At 42.1% G+C, this 7668-nt stretch overlaps 1 pseudogene; it reads left to right on the top strand.

Moving 5' to 3' along the window:
• The first annotated feature begins 415 nt into the window (after window positions 1-415).
• LOC146177318 (uncharacterized) lies at window positions 416-7208 on the top strand (annotated as a pseudogene).
• The last annotated feature ends 460 nt before the right edge of the window (window positions 7209-7668 follow it).

The following is a 7668-nucleotide window of genomic DNA, read 5'->3' as shown; positions in this document are numbered from 1 at the left end:
AAATTCTAGGTTATTACGTACCGTGTCTAAATAATCTGTTAACTTTCCACGCGCAGCGACGTCCTGTCTACATCAGTGTCGTCCTTGTCTTTATTTGCGGTATGTTTTCAAGTTAAGTAATCAACTTTGTGCAACCAATGAGTGAGATTTTAGCTTCTTTTGGACAAATTATCGTCTAAACCGTCTTATATATAGTTATATCTTAATTCACTAGATGGCAGGACAATCTGTAAACTCGTAATTTTTGACAGACCTGCATGGAAGTTATTGTTGCTCACTGGGCAAGTTCCGTTAGCTTCTTTGTTTTCGTAGTTCGTCTCGCGCTCCTTCGGCACGTTTCTTTACCACCACCTTTGGGCTTTGTTGCTTTGAATGGCAAGATACCCTATTGTTTGTTTAGCTTTACAAGCCGGAAATGGAAGATCCTTCGCCTAAGAGGAAACGCAAATCCTACCTCCTCGAGACCGAACCGTTTGTTGTCCCATGGTCAACGCGCCGCTATCGATGCCTGAAGATGAACGATGTGGTTGCAGCTGTACAAAATAGTGACCCCCCGGCAGCCCCTTCTACACAGGACATTGATACAGAGCCCTTGCCAAGCTCATGTGATACTGAGCACCCGGCGAGCTCATGCGATGAAAATCCGGACCATGGAGGCGAAGATGGCAGCTGCACGCCTGTGCGCGGCGATGACGCAAGTGGCGGAGCAGACGGAGCAGACAATCTCCAATCATCCGATGTCAGCCAAGCGCTGAAAGTGACGCTCGACGAGTACGGCACTGCCACCCTCCCCGGCTCCACTACGACGAAAGCCGCTGCGCTCATGATGATCCTTGCTTTCGTTGTCGCGCATGGCCTTCCGTGGGACACAGTTGACGGGCTGTTGCAGCTTATAGACGCGTTGTTCGGGTGTCCTGGCAAATTGCTTCTGCGGAGCAAGTATTTGCTAAGGAAGCTGTGGAGTCCGCAGTTGAATAGCTCTGTTAGGCACCATTACTACTGTGATGACTGCGGCAACTGCTGCGCTCAAAGTGCGCTAAACGACGTGCATTGCGAGACATGCGATCAGGATCTTCACATCTCACAGCTTAAAGAAAAGGGATGTTTCTTCAGTACACTGAATATAAAGCAGCAGCTTCTCCAAACTGTTAGGCGTTGCAAAGATGCCTTGTATCGCCAAATGGAGGAGATTGAAAGTGCACTCCAAGAAGATTCGGTGCACGATATAACAAGTGCAGCACTATACAGAAAATTAAGACAGAATGGGAAGATATCACGGCAAGACGTAACAGTAACTTTCAACACCGATGGGAGCCCCTTTTTTAAATCATCCAAATCTTCAGTGTGGCCCATTCAATTGATTCTAAATGAGTTGCCTCCGAAACTACGCCACCAAAATGTCCTGCTTGCAGGACTTTGGTTTGGTCCTCACCACCCGAACATGAATGTCTTCATAGATAGGTTTGTAGAAGAAGTAGCAAAAATTGGAAAGATTGTGTGGGAGTACGGGGAACAAAGATTATCTCTGCAGTCCATGCCATCTGCTGCTGTGTTGATGCCCCAGCCCGTGCTGCAATTGCTAACCACACGCAATTCAATGGAAAATTTGGTTGTCCTTGGTGCCTCACTTGTGCGGAACAAGCAGAAGGTATGATCCTTATTTGTAAAAAGAAATGACTGGAAATGTTTGTGCAATGCTATTTATGCCGTTGGTAGCTTCTCTCGACCTGCTTGCTAGCATGGTACATTCGTAACTTGGCAGTGACCATACCTAATTATATATAGAAATTTTTTAAACATAAGTGCACTGTGTCGCTTCTACTGTGCTAGGAAACAGCATACGCTTAGAGACGAGGAAATGGCAGCTAGCTGTGTTTGTAATCATCTTAATGCCCCATATTAATTCTAGATGTTAAGCACCATGTCTGAATAATGTCACTGGCACATATATGGATCATTTTGTGAAGATTTTTGCTAGTTGTTGATTAGGTGTGGATTAACTATAGCTCAGGAGTATAAAGAAACTAGGATATGCGACACTGGACAACTGCTGGCTAACTTTGCTGTGCACTACTAGGCTGTGTTTGCCACCGAGTAAAAAAGGAACAGCACTGTCATATTTCACGTTGAAAAGCCTGTAATTGTACTGAAACATTGTGCTAAATTTGATCTTGATGTAACGCTTTTAGTGCTTAGGTTGTGGTTTCCATTTGTGACCTATAGTTCATATCTGAAATTGAGGGAAATCTTATTCTAATTTTTTTTAATTTAAAGGGGCAAAAATGGAGCACTGGTTTGAAATCGATAATCGAAAAGAAGTATATTTTAGAAATATTTCAAAATTTAGACTTTCTTTATCAGTCCAGAAAAAAGATTAAAAGTTTTTTAGCTTTTTTTATGAGTGGGTAATATTTTGTGTCATGTTCCGCATATATAGTGAAAGAGCAACATTCGAGTCTAAGAAAATGTTGGAAAATTCAGAATTTATTGGTAATTAATCATTCTTGGCTGTAAAGACCCTTGATCAGCTTTAAAATGCAAAACACATGGTCATCTGCACACACAGCATGTCTACTTTCACATGAGACCTGTCCTATCTGTGAAAACACCTCAGCTGAGAGAATGTTCTCTAAACACCTCTGTACATACGTATACATTCTGGCAGTACTGCAGTTCTAACAATTATGGACAGCAGAAGAGTTCTACTCTTTCTATTGTCCTCCACATGTTTGCACATTTGGATTTAAAGACATAGTCAATTCAGTATGAGGCCATAAAAATCATTTTCATTTGAATTTTTTATATTTCTGTATGTTAAACTAATGGTGTCTATTGACATCCTCATTTTTCAGGTGCACCACGTTACTTGGAGACAAACAATTTAGTTGCAAGGACGCGAGAACGACATCTTGATGACGTCAAGCTTTCTGTAGACTTTGTTATGCCTATAAATGGTGTGAAGGGGCCATCACCCCTGCTCAATTTGAGGTTGTTTGACATTTTTTTCAAGCCAAGCTGTAGATTATATGCATTGTGTTCTGCTAGGAGCATCGAGGCAAATTACTGACTTCTGGCTGAACTCTGCAAACTGCAGCGAGCTTTTCTGCATGGGTATGTACACACATTCCTTTGTCCACTAAAATTTTTTATAACATTATTTATTACCTCAAAGCATAAAGGGAGTTGACGAAGAAAAAAAAAGGTTAAATAAATGAGCCAATTGACTGAAGTCGAAGGAGTGGTGGTGGGGCCCCTGAGTTCAGGCGAATATATGAGGATGAGTTGTTCGGCAGCAGGCTCGCTGCTGCCAGGTGGCGGATTCTTGTTGACTTCAGTGCTGGACAAACCCACGGCAAGTGGAGTGGAGTGACTCAGTGGTTTTAGAGTGGCAGATGGGACACCATTGGCAGGGATATAAGTACTGAAATTGAGCCCACGCCTCAGTGAGGGCAACCCCGACCCGGATTTCACCAAAGCACAACCTCCTCTGCATGAGTAAGACTGGGAGGAGGGTCACCGCACACTGAGGGACGAGAGCATGTGTGCTATGCCAGAGGTGTTCCTTTGTTGTGAGAAGGACAGTAGCATTATCCATGCTGAGGAACTGAGGCATTGATGAGAGTAGATGGGTTGCAGAATCTGCAGAGCTTCTACTACATCAGCTCATGATGTGTGCCTGCTGCAATCAGTCGTATTTTTTGTGCTGGCAAAAGTAATAAATGATATCACCCTGCAGCATGTGTAACCGTGTTAACAGAAAGGGCAGCGTGCCTCCTGTCCGCAAACATGGCAGCAAAAGCAGTTGTGTTGGTGATCTTAAAATTGATATATCTTGCTTGCTCAGTAGCGGAGCTTATAATTCCAGCTTGCAGTGTGGCATTGTAAGCAATAACACATTTTTTGTGTAGTGCAGTACACTCATAGGAGACTTTTGGTGTATCATTGCTGCACTGATAGAACAGTAGAGAAGCATGTGGTACACAAGTTTTTGCACTAGAAATGTATAATATACTTACTTGATCGTTTGGAAGATGATTTAAAAGTCGCCTGATCCTCACAAGAACAACCTTGTTTTGTCACATGGTCTAACCCAGAAATCAAGAGCTATATTAGCGTGGCTTTAAAATATATTATTATTTTTTTTCTGAGACTAGCTTCTGACATGTTTTATTTGTATTTTCTAATTTGTTGAAGAATGCTAGGCTCTGAAAAGAGGATTTTTATTAGTATTTTAGTGCATAGCATAAGTTTGATTTTGTTAGGGATGAGCGGGCTATTGTCAGGTTGGAAACTACCTTTTGCTCTTTTCCCTTGGTTTATGCGGTGTGAACAAAAAAAAAAAAACAAATAAGAAGGGTTGACAACATCAAGTATCTATATTGTCAGGTTTGTGTCCTGACTAGTCTGTATTTCTTAACCTGGTTGCAACTTTGTAAGGTAGTGTAGCAAGCAGTTCAAATGATGATACTACAAAAGCAGAGCATGTAGTACTTATCACCGTTATTTGAGTACAGCTTCTCATTGCTAGTGCCTTTCAAGCCTTGGTATAGAGCATAAGGGCTGCTGTTGCAGTCAGCCATGCTGAATGCCTTTATTTTGCAGGCTCTCCGTCCCCTACAGCCTCCTTGGACCAGCGGCTACTTAGTATTAGACCACCACACTCTTTCACCCGGCTGCCGAGGTCTCTTGTCGACAGATGTTTCTGGAAGGCAGCTGAATGGAAAAATTGGCTCCTTTTTTATATGCTGCCGACATCATATGGGATTCTTCCTCTGCGCTACTGGAAGCATGCAGCCTTGCTGGTAGAAGCCATCTTCAATATTTTGCTGACAGAAGTTACATCAGCACATCTCAGACGTGCAGGTATGTACAACATGGTTTGTTTATTTTTATCTATTATGATCACATTGGAGTAATAATGGGGGGAGTTGTTAAGCATGGTTGAGACAATAATGTAGAGAAGCTATGAGAAGTTAAAATTAAGTCTTTTTCACTAGTGCTCATTAGTTGATACATAGTAGGGCAAACTGTCACCTTGATATTCAGGAGAGAGGCATCCAGTGAGATCTTTTAGCTCAGCTGTTGATATCATTTTTTATGTTCTGAATATTAAGCAAAAGCAAAAATAAGATTATATGACCCTACAGTTTAGGCCCACAGATATTGCAATTTTTTGAAAATATCTAAAAGTACATTCATGCTTGTGTGCAAGAAAGCTGGTGAAATGTGACACATAACTGCTTGTGAAGAAGGACAATGTTGAGGCACCTGCTGAAAAGCATTGGCATGATATTGCCACTTGGTGTTCCCGAGATTTTTAGGTGGTGCCTGGGAGAAAAAGACGCTGAAGTCTGCTCGCGTGCTGTGTGCGGAATGCTGGCTGCTGGTACAGCTTCTCCCTGTCTTTTTAGGCACGTCTAGCCCTATTGTCCATGGCAATATATAGATTGAAAGGTCTTTTCATTGGTTTCTCCCTAATTGTGGTCTATAATAAAGTTTACATTTCAAAAATGTTGACCACTTCAGGACTATATGGGGATGTGCATGCCTCTGGGTGTCCTAAGGTTTCATTTACAGGCACCATCTTGTTCACTCCACCTGCGTTTTCTCATTTTTATTGTCTTTTGTTTCCTTTATTATTTTACTTGACTTTGTTTTTATGCAGTGCATGCACTGCCACTGGCTTCAGCATCACTTTGTTGCACCTGAATACACCTATAGGGTCATTTATTGTTGCTATATGCACACTATCCCATACTATCTTGCCAAAATTGATTTTACATTGTAGGCTGCATCAAGCTCAGTGTTCTTGTTCTACACTGGAAGCATCAAATTTACAAAGGTCAGTGGAAAAATAGCAGCTGCATAGTGGTCAACAGCAAAAAGCTGTGGTTATAAAGGCCATCCTTAAATGACAGGTTTCGTCAGTCTTGTACATGAGCTTGCAGCTGGCTGATTAAAATACTTGCAGTTGCTGATTTAATGGTGGTGGTTTGATTGTAATAGTGCAGGCTGTTCATAAAAAAAATCAGTAAGGCTTATTGTTCATTCAGTACAAGGTGGGGCAAAAGAGTCACTTCCCTACGCAGTTTCCCTCGAGGCAGACGAGACATTCACTGATTTAAGGAACTGCTGCACCATTTTCAAATGCAATTTTGTGAGTAAATGAGATATCTATTGCCCACTGGATGTTCTCAAAGAGCATGGTCTTTCCTGTTTTTACTAGCTTGATGTCTAAATAGATGTGGTATATTCTGAACGTTGCAAGCTGGAGGTTTATAGTATGAGAGATGGTCCTATATAGATCAGCTATATGCTTTTGTTTTTCAGAGCAACTGCTACAAACCTTCGCATCTAGGGCTACAGGACTGCATGGACCACGTTTCATGACGTTTAATATTCATCAGCTGTTGCACCTTGTGACAAGCGTCAGGAACCTGGGACCATTGTGGGCCAATTCACCTTTCCCTTTCGAGTCTGGTAATGGGAAGCTGGTGAAGATGGTGAAAGCAGCAAAAGGGGCTCCATTGCAAATTTTGGAAAGGGTAGTAGCCGAAAAGGAATTAGAACTTGCTCTAAGCTTCCTATCGTTGCCTTTTCACGTAAAGAGTTTTTGTGAAGACTTATTGTTAGGCAGGAAAACTAGAAAGGCAACCAGGGTGGGAGAGGTGCACCTGTTTGGAGCACCAGTTAGTCCATGCTTGTTGCCACAAGAGGCAGAAGCAGTCAATAATCATTTGGTGGATGGCGATGGTGACAGCATTAGTGAATATTACAGGATGAGTTTTAAATGAACAATAATCCACAGTCGTAACTCCAAGAAGGCAAAGAAAAGTGATAGCTCTGCCATTTTTACATCTGATGGCACATATTTTGTGGTCCGTCGTATACTGGTTGCTTCTGGTGCAGATGCTGAGACACCTAGCAGAGTACTACTACTGTGCCAGAGGCTGTGTCTCCCTGAAGATTTTGATGGAGCTAGTAGCTTTCCACCACATACTGAACAGTGCTTTTTCTCACCACTCACTACCTGTGCAATTCTCGAACCAGCTAGTATTTCAATGCCCTGTTTGCTCATTGATTTTGCTGATGAGGACACAAATTACATTTGTACGCTGCCGAACCTTATCGAGCGGGACTAAATACAGTTTTCATCAGACCTACATCAGAAAAGAATATGTTTGGTTGTGTTTGTTCGGCGCTCGGAAAGCACAGCACAGTAAAAAGAGAGGATGAGGCAAGGGCAGGACAAGGACTTATGCGGTCCTTGCCTCTCCTCTGTTGTTACTGTGCTATATGCTTTCTGTGTGAGCCCAATCTTGTCTCCTGTAAAACTAAAGCTTCTGCCAGTGATTTTCATTTGATCCTATCCTTAGTCATCTGCTGCCACCCAATTACCGCAAACAATTCCTAATCTTACCCTTCCTACTAAGCTTACCTTTCTTTGGAATTTTTTCTTTGCACTACGTGCCCTGCCTATACATTTCTTACTTTTGGTTTCATTTAAAATATCCTCAACTCTGTTTCATAGCCCGTTCTGCTTTCTGATGTCTTAGCATTTCACTCAACATTTTTCCTTCTACAACTTGCTGCAAAGTCCTCATTGTTTTAGTACTGGCAAGACACAACTATTACAGGTTCCTCTAGAGTGTTCTTAGTAAGCTGGTA

Source organism: Amblyomma maculatum, chromosome 10, assembly GCF_055883805.1.
Source record: "Amblyomma maculatum isolate TAMU_Amacu chromosome 10, ASM5588380v1, whole genome shotgun sequence".
NCBI classification, from domain to species: domain Eukaryota; kingdom Metazoa; phylum Arthropoda; class Arachnida; order Ixodida; family Ixodidae; genus Amblyomma; species Amblyomma maculatum.
The sequence above is the reverse complement of the archived record's forward strand: the minus strand, read 5'-3'. Positions and strand labels throughout refer to the sequence as shown.